Source organism: Paroedura picta, chromosome 2, assembly GCF_049243985.1.
Source record: "Paroedura picta isolate Pp20150507F chromosome 2, Ppicta_v3.0, whole genome shotgun sequence".
In the NCBI taxonomy this organism is placed as follows: domain Eukaryota; kingdom Metazoa; phylum Chordata; class Lepidosauria; order Squamata; family Gekkonidae; genus Paroedura; species Paroedura picta.
In genome coordinates this window covers 46,412,259-46,426,324 of record NC_135370.1, presented here as the reverse complement: position 1 = coordinate 46,426,324, position 14,066 = coordinate 46,412,259, and positions in this window count along the sequence as shown.

Genomic DNA, 14,066 nt, shown 5'->3' with positions numbered 1-14,066 from the left:
TTGTAGACTAGAAAGATGGGGATAGAGGCAGAGTGGTTGGCTGTGTGTAATTGTAACATTATTTTGTCAATGCCTACTTGCAGCCGCTGCTATTATTATTATTATTATTATTATTATTATTATTATTATTATTATTATTATTATTATTATTATTATATTTTTTGGATTTGTAGTCCGCCCCTCACCAGCATGTCAGGTTGTGCAGTACTCTTATTGTGCAGTAGGAGTCAAACACTACATTACATAATAGAGAATAAAACCTACAGCCAATAAATCAACAATTTGGGAGGGCGGGGATTACATAAGAAGATAACAAGAGCACTGCTGGATCAGATCAGTGGTCCATCTAGTCCAGCATCCTGTCTTACAATGTGGCCAACCAGTTCCTCTGAATTGTCAACAATGGGGCAAATAAGCCAAGGTCTTCCCCTGATGTTGCCTTCTGGTTCTGGGAATCAGGGTTTAGTGCCTCTGAATGTAGAGGCTCCCCTCAGTCAGAATGGATAACAGCAACTGATTGACTTGCCCTCCATGCATTTCTATGATCCCCTTTTAATGCTGTTCATTCTACATGCTTTGGCAGCGAACACATTTTAACCACTCTCTGTGTAAAGTAGTTTTTCCTTTTTTCCCCCATTCTGAACCTACTGCCCATCATTGCATGCCATACTATTTGTGGAGAAAAAGTTTTCTTTGTCAGCTCTCTTTAAAAAGGTAAAGGTATCCCCTGTGCAAGCACCGAGTCATGTCTGACCCTTGGGGTGACGCCCTCTAGCGTTTTCATGGCAGACTCAATACAGGGTGGTTTGCCAGTGCCTTCCCCAGTCATTACCGTTTTTACCCCCCAGCAAGCTGGGTACTCATTTTACCGACCTCGGAAGGATGGAAGGCTGAGTCAACCTTGAGCCGGCTGCAGCTCTCTTTACCCCATGCATAATTTTATAAACCTCTATAACGTTCCCCCCTTAGGCATCTCTTTTCTAAATGGAAAAGTCCCAGACTCTTCAACCTTTCTTCATCTTGGTTGCCTTCCTCTGTACTTTTTCCAGCTCTGCAGTGTCCTTTAGGACAGGGGTAGTCAACCTGTGGTCCTCCAGATGTCCATGGACTACAATTCCCATGAGCTCCTGCCAGCATTTGCATAGTAAAGTCAAAATCATTGTTGATTATGATTTTAGCCATTCAATCGAGTCTTGGCAATCCTATGGCACAACTGCCGCCACAATTTCCAATCTTGGCTGGTGTCCCATTTTGATTGTATCTAACCACCATGTTCTTTGTCAGCATGGTTTCCTTTTTCCACTCACCAGTCCTACCATAATTTATTTCTCCAATGATTGGATCGCATGTTATGACCAAAATAAGTGAGGCAGAGTTTCGTGATTTTGTCTTCCAATTATATATCAGGCTTTATACACGGTAATATTTCCTTGTTCGTTACTTTTGCCATCCATAGAACCCACAGAAGTCTTCTCCAACTACATTTTACAAAATCCCTAATTGTAACCAAATAAGAAATCTCATATTTGTGCATTATGTTGCTTTGTGGAAACAGTGGGGTATAATGTTTTAAATAAGTTCAGTTTGACTTATGGGGGGGGAGGCTTTTGATCTGTGGGTAGTCCAAGTCATCAGCACTTGTGACCCTCAATGAACTTGATGAGAGTTGTAGGAACAGTATTGTAATTTTGGAGTTGGAGTTGGTTAGAGAAACAGATGTAGTGTTGGGAATTGGATATAATGAAGTAGCCCTGGAGATCTACAGAGTGTATTGTTACTTTAGGGGACAATGCTGTGCTAAGAACACTGTGTGTCTATGTGCCCTCTGTTGTACTATTCTAAAGCATGAGATTAAAAAAAAAAGACCTCTACCACCATCTCCTAACAAAGGGAAATCAGGTAAAGCTTTGCCATGAACTTCCATCACTCTGGGAAGCACTATGCAAAGCGTTGTTTTTTTCCCTTCACCTACTATAATTATTAAATTCTTTCAGATCTCATGAATAAATACAATAACTTCCATTAAATGAGAGAGCTAAAAGTAATGCATGGGAGAAGAAATCCATTGCACAAAAAGAACTCTTTCTAGATCTGCCTTTTCTGAGACTTTACTACATACCAAAATAATTGGCTATATTTTTAACAGCCTATATTTTACAAAATAAGAACTGAACAGCGGGTCTTTGTCACAGCCTCAAGTTCACTATAGAAGGGGGTAAGGTGGTAGAGCTTCACAAGATTAATAGATGGCTAAGAGATGACCTAGGGCCAGCTTGCTGGTTAACATGCCAGAACAGCGGTAGAAATTGAATATGGCAAATTTTTCTTGTCTTGCATCCTCTTTGACAGCAGCCCCAACCATCTTCACTCTGAATTGGTCCAGGATGTTTTCTGCCACACACAATGAGGTATTGTTTATCTCTGTACCTTTGTTACATCTAGGATTTTTTCATTTGTTACTAGAATAGCTATGGCTGATCCCTTGATTCTACGTGATTTTAAAACTAAATATTCTTAAAAGCAGAACTGAAAATCCAAACTAACTGCACATCTCAGATTAAAATATTCAAGTGATATAGTTCTTAAATAAAGCAATAGGAATTATTATATTGTCCACAGTTTGGCAGCTATAATACGTGTGTGTGTAGAAAATAAATTGACAGAAACAGGAAAGGAAATGGCTGAGTGTCCATTTTAAAGATGGAAGAAAATGATTCCCCAAATTGCCCTTACAAACTACTATTTTCAAAATGTGATATAAATTATTTTATAGGCTATCTCTGAACATTGGAGAATTAATGAATATTTTCACAACATTTGGGGCTTGTATTTGATATCTGATTAAGCTTGATCTGATTTACTTGAAATCCCACATATTATGGCTATTGAAACTGTGCATTTCTTTTATGGAATCAAATACTGAGCTAGAGCTTTAATTGCAGAATAATATTCTTCAGTGTCCTAAATTCTGGGGCTTCCTATCAAGCAAACACTCCAGGACAGGGTACTCTGGAAAAACCTACAGATGCTTGGTCTTTAGAACTGTGTGTGTTGGGAGCCCAGTTAGTGAGGACTCCTTAGAGGAAGAGTTTTGCCAGGAGCTCCTAGATTCACCCAAGCCTCTGTTGGATGAAATCTTAGTTCAGCCAGATGTTCAACAGACAGACAGCTCTGATCCATAGAAGGTCCTCTGCCCAGTCTCCAGATGCAGCTCCTGGCCCTGTCATCCCACGTGGCTCACCCGAGCTGATTAACTATCTGCCCAAAGAGACCCCCAATCTAAAAGTCATTATGGCAGGTTAGCAAGGCACTTGCTGACTGCAGAAGCCTGTGAGTCATCACAGAGTAAGGATTGAGAGGCTGCTGACAATCTATATTAACCTGGGGCTAAGAAGCCTTGGTTGCAGTCACAGCTTTGCAGCTACCTGCTCCTTCTGTTGATGCCCCTGGCCTGCCTGAATGGACCCTTGACTCACCAGACTGTCTGACCGTGAATTCTGTCTGACCATTTGGCATTCTTTCTTTGAATCCTGACTTTCCCTGCCTTCCCATCAGCTAATCTGTGCTGCCTTCCAGCAGAGAGCTGAAACCTGAGACCAGCACAGTATGTTAAAAATTTGCTTTTCATTCTTTCCCCCATAATATATTTTATTCATAAAAGGAAAAAAAGAAACAAAATACATCTATAACATATGATAAAGCTTGCATTATAATATTTGCTATATTATTTACTGATGTTTACAATATTCTTTGTTAGTATCCTTATACTTGAATAACAATTAGTTGAATTCTAGTAAGATCTTAACACAGAAAAAGTTTTAAAGAAAGCAAAAACCAGCTAGCATTCCTAATACATAATCTATCCAAATAATACGAATATATAATAATTAAAAAGAAAAGAAAAAACATTCACTTTTCATTCTTGAATTGAGGAGGAGGAAGAGGAGGAGAACGTTTTTATATCACACTTTTCATGAGTCTCAAAGCAGCTTACAGTCGCCTTCCCTTCCTCTCCACACAACAGACACCCCGTGAGGTAGGTGTGGCTGAGAGAGTTCTGGGAGAAATGCTTTGTGAGAACAGCACTCTCAGGGCTTTGACTGGCCTAAGGTCACCCAGCTAGCTTAATGAGGAGTGGGGAATCAAACCTAGCTTGCCAGATTGGAATCTTCCACTCTTAACCGATATACCACGCTGGCTCTCTGCAGTTGTGGCAGTGAAGCCACTGACACTGACCAAATTATGGCAACTGCAGCAAGGAGCTTTCACACAGAGGTGACTTGCCATTGCCTTCCTGTACAGTCTTCCTTGGTGGTCCTCTGTCCAAGTACCAACACTGAGGATCTGAGGAAATCAGACTACACCACACCATTCCACATCCTGGGATTAAACCTGCACACTGGTGATCGCTTATAACTGGAACAAGGTCAGAGGAAGTTAGGAAATGAAGGGAGCCAAAGACAACATAGTGCTGTAGCGGTTAGGCATGTCAGACCAGGATCTGGGAGATCCAGGTTCAAATTCCCACAATGCCATGGGAGCTTGCTAGGTGACCTTGGACCAGTCACACTCTCAGTCTAAATTACCTCACATAGTTGTTCTCAGAATAAACTAGAATAATAAATATTTTATTTCTGTTGTGCCTCCACTGTTTCTGCTCATCCTCTGAGGCCACCTGTGTTTTCCTGAGGGCGAGGACCGCTTCGGAAGGCAGGCAGCGGCGCAGCGAGTGTGTCTCTTCTGCAAGCTTGGCCAGCTGTTGCCTCTGCTGCACATCTCCCGAGCTGTCCGCACTCTTCTGAGGGCCGGGACATCCTCAGAAGGCAGGCAGTGACAAAGTGAGTGGGGCTCTGCTGCGGGCCTCTCTAGCCACCGCCACCTCTGCTGCCCATCTCCTGAGCCGTCCTCGCTTTCCTGGCCAGCCACCATCTACAGGTGCGCTCCCTAGGGTGTGCCAGTAGATGTTTCCACTTCAATGAAACAATAAATCAACAGATCCTTTATAAAAAATTCCCTCTGATTATTTGACTGATCAGAGTTTGGAGGAGTTCCTGTAAGTGAATCTTTGAAGTGGGGAAACCAGCATCTCATGATGTCATATCCTGGCCTCAACCATAGGCCTGGCCAAACAGCTCAGTTTTGCAGCCCCTCCAGAATTGCTTAAAATCCCAGAGGGCCCTATTCTCTTCAGGCAGAGTGTTCCACTAAGTCGGGGACAAGGCTGACAAATACCTGGCCCTGGTTGATGCCAATTTTATCTCTCTGGTGCTGGGGACCCTAAGCAGATTTAAACTGTCTGGTCTTAAAGTTTATAGGGGAGGAGGCAGCCCCAAAGATACAGGGGTCACAGACTGTTTAGGGCCTTGAACATAAAATTTTGGACCAGCTAGAGTTTCTAAAGTAGTCTTGAGGGTAGTCCTGTGTAGAGCAAGTTACAGAAGTCTAATCTGGAGTGGACTGTTGCATCGATCACAGTGGCTAGGTCAGATGTTGCTAGGTAAGTTGCAAGTTGCCTGGAATAGATGGAAAAATGCCTGGTGAACAATATCTGTGACCTGGGTCTTCATGGGTAGGGAGGCATCCAGGATCATGCCTACACTCTTAACAGTGGTCAAAGGTGCTTGATGGACCCTGTCAAGGATCAGGAGTTGTACTTTATTACTCTCAGCATGCCAACCCAGCCACAGGACCTCCATCTTAGCTGGATTTAATTTCAGCTGACTCCGCTTGAGCCAATCCACCATCCCTTCCAGACTACCCAGCCAAGGCATCTGGGGTGTTTACGAATGGCAGCCCATCAGGAGAAATAGCTGGGTGTCATCAGTGTACAGTTGGCAGCCCAGCCTGAAATTCCAGACCAACTGAGCAAGGAGGCACATGTAGATGTCAGATCACATAGAGGAGAGAATAGCTTCCTGTGCATGTCAAGACCTGACGCTTGGAGGTTTTCTCCTGAAGTGCCACCCTCTGTTCCTGATTTTGGAGAGAGGACTGCAGCCATTTCAAAGCTGTGCCTTGAACTCTTGCATCGGCTGGACAGCAGGCCAGCAGGCCATGATTGACTGTGTTGAATGCTGAAGTCAGATCTAAGAGAACCAGCAGTGCCAACCTGCCTAGATCTGGCTTCCTCTGAATGGCAAAAAAAGCAATTTCCACCCCATGGCCAAATTGGAAGCTAAATAGGAATGGGTCAAGAGCTGATGTTTCTTTCAGGTAACTCTGTAGCTGTCTGGCAACCACCTGCTCAACCACCTTGACCAGAAACAGTATATGTGAAACTGGGCACTGGTCCTTCCCCCCCACCCCCAGAAGTGTCCTAGCCACTGCCTCCTTCAAACTCTCTGGGATCAGGGATAGGTTAATTGTCTCCTGGAGGAGCCCAAAATCTCCTCACCACCAGCTTTGACCAGCCACAAGGGACTCTGGACTCTGGACTCTGGTCTAAGAGGCTTGTTGTAGGGCCAGATTGCTGCCAGGGTCCTGTCCACATCCATCAGGGAGGGCAGACTGAAGTGATCCAAAATAGGACCTTGAGAAGGCCAAGGGACCTCCAATTCACTAACTGTATCAAACCTGGCATATAGGTCCTGATGGAGCTACAAGATTTTCTCTGCAAAAAAGCTTACAAAAGCTTTACAGCTAATGTCCAATTGAGGAATGTCAGATGATCCTTTCATCAACAATGTCAGAGATTTAATTGTTTTGAATAATGTAAGCTGCTTTGTATCCTCACTGGGAAGAAATGTTTGGTATAAATGAAGCAAATAAATAACTCAAGGAAGAATGCAGGGTAGGATCACTATCAAAATATTCATAACCTTATCCATTGTTTTCCCTTATATATTTGTGAAACTGCCCTGGGGGTGGAGACAGTCTGGCTGCCCGAGTTGGAATAGGGCCAATCAGGGTGCGGCCAGCTTTTGGCCCTCTATCTCCACTCCCATCCTCCTTCCTTGCTGGCTCGCAGGGAGGGAAGATTCCCTTCCCTGGGCTGTGGGGAGGATGGGGAGTGGCAGGGAGCCTCCCTTGCCTGGGCCATGACAAGCGCTCTCACTGTGGCGAGAGTGCTTCCCGCAGCCCGAGGAGCCCACTTGGGGGAGGGGGAAGGGGAGGGGGCAGCCTCCCTTCCCTGGGCCATGGGAAGTGCTCTCGCTGCGGCAAGAACACTTCCTGTGGCTCGGGGAGCCTGCCAGGGGGAGGAGGGGGAGGAGGGGGAGGGGGCAGCCTCCCTTCCCTGGGCTGCGGGAAGTGCTCTTGCTGCAACGAGAGCACTTCCCGTGGCCTGGGAAGCCCGCTGGGGGGGGAGGGGGAGTGGCCGTGGGCAGCCTCCCTTCCCTGGGCTGTGGGAAGTGCTCTTGCTGCGGCAAGTGTGCTTGTCACTTCCCACAGAGCCTGGCACGGGACTGTTGTTCTGCGGGGGCCTTGGGAAGAGCCCTGCAAAGCCCATTCTTGCATTGGTTTTGTCATACAAGTTTTACCCATAGTGATTCTGGGCATAAATATCTATTGCAACCTAATTTTCTTCAGTACAATGGATATTAATATTTCCTTGGCCATTTGTTTGCTAACAGGCTTATATCTGGCATATAAGGTGTACTACTAAACCAAAAAAGGAACGCACATGAGATTACACTCTGAATACAGAACTTAATGATAGCGAAGAGTGGTGACTTTAGGGACATAACATAGGAATTGGTCTCCAAAAAGGATAAAATTTACACATTACAGATCCCACTGAACCATTCAGCTACACATTACAGAGAGTTCTATATAGGTATATTTCTATATAGAGTGTATTATCATAATCTTGACCACTGAGGAAGACCCGGAAGGGTCGAAACGCGTTTGGTCCTTGGTTCTATGTGATGTTAGTTCAGTATAGTTTTTAAGAAGTTTTTATTGTGTTTTTAATTGTGTAATAAATGATTAACAAGTTTTACATTATTTTTATTGTTCAGCTCCTATATAAGGTGCACTAGCCTGAGTTGGCGCACAAAATTTAGGGCCAGAATGCACAGATTTTTGTCTTAGCGCAGGGTAACAACAAAGTGTCACTGATACAACCTGAGAGCTGTTATCCTGCCTGTAAGCGAACTGGCACGGAGCAAGCAGGCACAGAGTGAGACTTCAGTGCATGCATGGTGAGTTAGGAAAACCAGGCTCAGCCAGGTAGAAGCCTGCATTTTGTGAAGCCATGGGGGGGAGGGGTTCTTGCCGGGGCTTTGTATATGTGTTGGAAGAGTAGACATTGGTTGGGGAGAACACAGAGTTCCCTTTCTGAATTCCGGTAGAGCAGTCTTCTCATTCAGGTAATGTGCTGTGCTCTTTCCCACCAATAAAATTCATTAGCCGTATGTAGGGTTGCCAGGCCCCCCTTGGCCATCAGCAGTTGATTAACGGGTAAGGTTGTCCAGGTTATGAAACTCCTAGAGATCTGAGGATAGAGCTTGGGAGGACAAGGACCTCGGTGAGGTGCAATACCCTAGAACAGTGGTCCCCAGCCTTTTTATCACCGGGGACCGGTCAACACTTGACAATTTTACTGAGGCCCGGGGGGGGGGTAGTCTTTTGCCAAGGGACGTTGCTGCCACTGCCTGAGCCCCTGCTCCACTTGCTTTCCTGCTGGTGCCCCTGACCTCCCACCGCCCACTGGGGGCGCTACCAGGAGCAGCTGCGCAGTGCATTGCCAAGGGGAAGCCCCAGCCATGGCGGCCGCTGGAGAGCACCAAAGGTGAGCCAGTGGCAGAGTGGCAGGGAAGCCCTGGAGGTAGCAGTCGGGGAGGAGGATGAGGAGGAGCTGCGGCCCGGTACCGACTGATCCATGGTCCGGTGCTGGTCCCGGAACCAGGGGTTGGGGACCACTGCCCTAGAATCTACCCTCGAAAGCAGCCATTTTCTTCAGGGGAACTGATCTTTGTAGTCTGGAGATGACCTGTAATTCCAGGAGATCCCCAGGTCCCATATAGGATCCACTTCCCGACTGACGTTCCTTTTCCCAGCTTCTGGGACTGAAGATAAGCGGAAGGGTGCTCTCTCTTCTTGGCTGGGTTTTTTAAAGTTAACTTCAGCTGGCAAGGAATACATGGAGCTGTGAAAGAGGTGTGCCCAATTTGCCCCCCTCCCCAGTTTAAACCTTTCTTCTGTCAGGGATGTGATTAGGTAGCTTGGGAAGAGAGGGAGAACCCTGTGGCACATAAGTATTTATAAAAGGTTTCCAAATATCATAAAATGTATCCATATACAATTTTTTCATATATATCATCTGTTCAAACAACTATAAGGTTGTAAGGTCTTCAGTCCATAGGCAGCATTTTATCCCTCTCACACTGGAATATAAGTCTTTTTAGCAACAGAAGAAATTCCTATTTTAAATCTTGCCTTTGTTATGAACTTGTTAATTGAAATTCTCTTTAGCAAGACATTCAACCATCTGCATTAAAGGGATAATATACTGAGTTAGCTTACAAGGTTGTGCACCAGCAGAAGAGGATAGGCTGTGTAGAAGGCTCCTGTTGGGTGGGGTGTGCTGGGCACCTGGGGTGAACTGGAAGTAATTACAAGTCCTTCCAAACTGAGGCAAAAAGTTATGTAGAGGCCAGGTCTACCAATTAGAAGACATGGTCAAGTATAGTCGTTCTCTGGGGGCCAGGGCTGATTCTGCACTAGCTTTGTTTTTCCGTTGTGGATCCTGCTGAATTCAGATTGATTTGAACTCGGGTTTTCCTCTGTTCCCCCTCCCAATTGAAACAGAAAGTGTTCTGCACTCGATTGGGGAAGCTCAGAACAGGGCGGGGGGGAGTCTAAGCACAACAGGAGCCTCTTTCTTTTCTTGAACAAGGCGGGGGTGGGGGAGAAGATTGGAGGCAGGAGAGGGAAAAAAAACAAGAGGCAAATCTCTGCTGAGAGAAGTTAGGGCTTCTGGAGTCTTGCAACCAGGACCCTGGAAGACTTTGAACTGGCACCCTGGCCAATCAGGGAAGTGTTTTGGAGGCACAAGGCACGAGGCAGCAAGTTAATTCACAGAGAGCTGCACATTTACTCATGGCGGTTTTTGAAATACTGAAGCATATATCCAGGATATCACGGGGGGGGGGGGGGAGGTAGGGTCACCACAAATAAATCATGCTTGTTGCAGAGGGAAAATTTAAAGTGCCCCAAATCAAAATGCAAATCGAATTCTGTGTAGACAAGAGGGATTCATTCAAACTGGGACTGGGTAGAAAGCCCCATGCAGACCACACCCAGGTACCCCATTTAGGACAAAAGAGGGTCTGTGGGAGTAATAACTACTTTATGCAATAGTTAAATGTAGGATCACACACAACTTTAGTCCTGTTGGCTGTTTGGGCTGACAAAGTAGAATTTTTGCTCACAACAGACCACAGATCAAAGCAAACTTTTTCAACTAGGGTTTCATAAAATCCTGGGGTTTCTTGATGGCCCTGGGAGGCTTTCCTGAATGAGTGGGAGTGAATAAATTTTTAATATATTTTAAAAAATTGTTAAACATTTATTGTGTGATATGACCATGTGACCCCCTCCCAAAATGATCAGTGATGGGCCTGGAGGGGATGGGAAGGGGAGGGGTCTCGGGTGGACACATACAATGCTTCCCAATCATATTCTGTATGATCATACCATTCCTGGGGTTTCACAAAACCAAAAGAATATTATAGGGGTTTCTTGATGGTGAAAAAGTTGAGAAAGGCTGTCTTAGAGTGAATATTGCTTATATCTGTATTCTATTTTGGTACCTGGCATTCTGATTTGCCCATATTTTTTCTAGCTTTGACAAATAGCCACTTGCAGATTTCCTTCCTCTTTAAATGTGCCCACAAATTAGCTGGGGCATTTCAAACACTAATCAGATAATGAATGCTACCAAAACTAATTCCATGTGGCAGCACTCCATTTGGCAAGGATAATGTTTGCAAACACTAACCTATGCATTGTTAGCATAGGCATAGATCCAGGCAACTGCTTGAATAATTGGAAGGCACTTTTGGTTATATGGGAAGAAGCCCCCAAGTCCTGCTGATTTCTTATAGTTCCCCTGCATATGAACACATGAAACTGCATTATACTGAGTCAGACCTTCGGTCTATCAAGGTCAGTGTTTTTTTGTGTTCAGTAGCAACCAAGGTCTTACGACCTGATCCTTTTAACTGGAGATGGCAGGGACTGAACCTGAGGCCTTCTGTATACATATAAGATGCTCTACCACTGAGCCACAGCCCCATCTACATGGTATTTCAGAGGGACACAGGTCACAGGAGTTACAGCAAGAAGGATGTGGTGGGGGAAATTCTCTTCTGCATCCATAGTTTAGTGTTCTTTGGGTCCAACCTATTGAAACTTTCCATCACAAAGGTGGATAACCACCATATGATGGGGATAAATCTTTATTGAGATGTGGTCAAGATAATCATTTTACCAGCCAAAAGATCCAGGCAGTAAATAGCCTGTTACTTTATAAGGCTCTGGTGGACTTCTCCTAAAGACAGGATTAATGAGCACCTCTCACTTTGCCTTCGGACAGAAATATTGCATTTAGCAGTACAGGACGTTTAATACCAGTAGTGCTTTCCCTGTTGCATTGGGAACAACAGCTTGGAGCAATACCAGCCAGGGAAGACTATTACTTTCTGTACTTATTGTCCATCTCTCTTCTTTCATGCCCTGACTGAAGTGCTGCTGGGAATCCAAATATTTAACTGGCCAAGTCACAACAAAATGTTATGGAGAGAGAGAGAGAGAGAGAGAGAGAGAGAGAGAGAGATGCAGTCACATTTAAATGGTGCCGATGGTTTAAAATATGATTAACCCAGTAGACATCTGGTTAGTGAGTAACATGGATTATGAGATGAATAAATTGCCCAGTAGGAGGCTGAGCAGAATATCGTACAAGAGAGCTTCCAAGCTCTGACACAGGCAAATAACGGTTGCTATTAGTAACAAGTTAAATCTTTACCATTTGGAGCCACCAGATACGAAGTCGGATATCGCGCTAAGGAGAGAAGTGTCTTCAGTTGTTGACACTTAAATGTCCTAGTAACAATATTAAGGTTGCTTCGAGTCTTTGCCTGGAATTATGACAATTGCTTCAATTCCTGCTGCTCATCAATGCTTCTGAAACAAATTGTGAGAATGGCAGTAAGGCGGCATGAAAAACTTGAAAGCAGCCCTTGCGGAAGTAGGCTTCTGGTCGCCCAGGCATGGGACTATTGGCTGGAATAATACAACAAGTGGCATTCTGTTCTGAAGAGGGATGATGGGCTCTTTACTCTCCTCTTCTCATGCCGGCTGGCAAGAAATGCAGAGCTTGGAGGAAATTGTTGATAGCAGCCTCTGACTAGCTTGACAGTGAAGTCCACTCAGTATTTTCATACCTTCTTGTGACTCCCCAAATACAGTCAGTAAAAGACACAATCTGAAAGGGAAAGTGTGTGTGTGTGAGAGAGAGAGAGAGAGAGCGCATTCTGTACTCCTTCCAGAAAGAATGAATACTAATTTCACAATGGAAGTATTCTTACTTATGTCAGGAACCAAATCCTACGGTGTGACTCAGAATCATCATTAATTTTTTTTTAATTTGTTCAATAAATAGTCTGTTACTTTATAAGGCTCTGGTGGACTTCTCGTAAAGACAGGATGAATGAGCAACTCTCACTTTGCCTTCGGACAGAAATATTGCATTCAGTAGTACAGGATGTTTAATACCAGTGGCGCTTTCCCTGTGGCATTGTCTTCTGTCTTTCCTTGGTCGATACAGCAGAGTCTCTTTTTCTTGCAGACACACTGAACTTGCATGCCTTGTTCTAGGTAAGGCTACCCACAGCGTGGGCCCAGGCCTGGTAGTCAGCATGTGGTCCTACACCGTGCGATCACATCTATGTTCATGTTTCAGTTTACCTTAGTTGTGTGCCTTGGCTCTTCTGGGTTCGCACATTTAGATATCTGACCTTTACAAAATAATCTCAAGCAAGTGGTCTCACCATAGGTTACAGCATAAAATAGATCCCCACAAGATAAAACATTAAAACCACAACATAGTCCGATGGTGATACTAAGTTAATATATAAAAAATCCAATCTCATCCCCCCCAGCACCTCAGGGTCAGACTCCCAGGTGCCGTTTACCACATTATTGTTATTCCTAAGTATATTCTCAGAATATAGATGGGCCCCTAGATCTTCTGCGCCCTGGCCTCAACCTAAGACCCGGTGAAAGAGCTCCATCGTGCAGGCCCTGCAGAACCATGGAAGCTCCTGCAGGACCCTCAGCTCTTCCAGGAGTTCATTCCACCAGGTCAGGGCCAGGACCAAAAAGGCCCTGGCCCTGCTCAAGGCCAAGAGAACCTCCCATGGGCCAGGAACCATAAAAAAAAATGTACCAGAAGCACACAAAGCCCTGAAGGGGGCATATTATTATTATTATTATTATTATTATTATTATTATTATTATTATTATTATTAGATTTATTTCCTGCCTCTCCTGATAGGCTCGAGGCGGGTCACAACAACTAATCCCATTAAAATTCCCATTAAAATATCAATCTACTAACATGGCGGCTAAAAATCCCATCCCTCCCCCAATTATTAAGAGGTGAAGAGGAAAGGATAGGGGAGTAGCGTACACTCCAACTCCTAGGGGGGGAGCGATGTCCCTGATTTGCTGACCCCAGCCTCAACCATAGACCTGGTGGAAGAGCTCCGTTTTACAATCCGTGGGTCACAATCCGCAAAGGGCCTTAAAGGTTAATACCACAACTATTAACATGATCTGGACCACAAACAGCAGCCAATGGTGTTCCCGAGTTCTCTAGTAGCAGCATTTTGCACCAGCTGCAATTTCTGGATTGCCTATTCCAGTACCTATCCTTGACATGGATTTTGAGCTGCAAAACTCACTGCAGGTCCTCCTTCACAAAATAGCCAGTGAATGGGGAAACTACTAGAGGGGCATGTTGGCTGGAGAAGATCACATCTATGTTCATGTTTCAGCTGTGTGTGTGCCTTGGCTCTTCTGGGTCGGCACATTTAGTTTTCTGACCTTAAAAGAGGTAT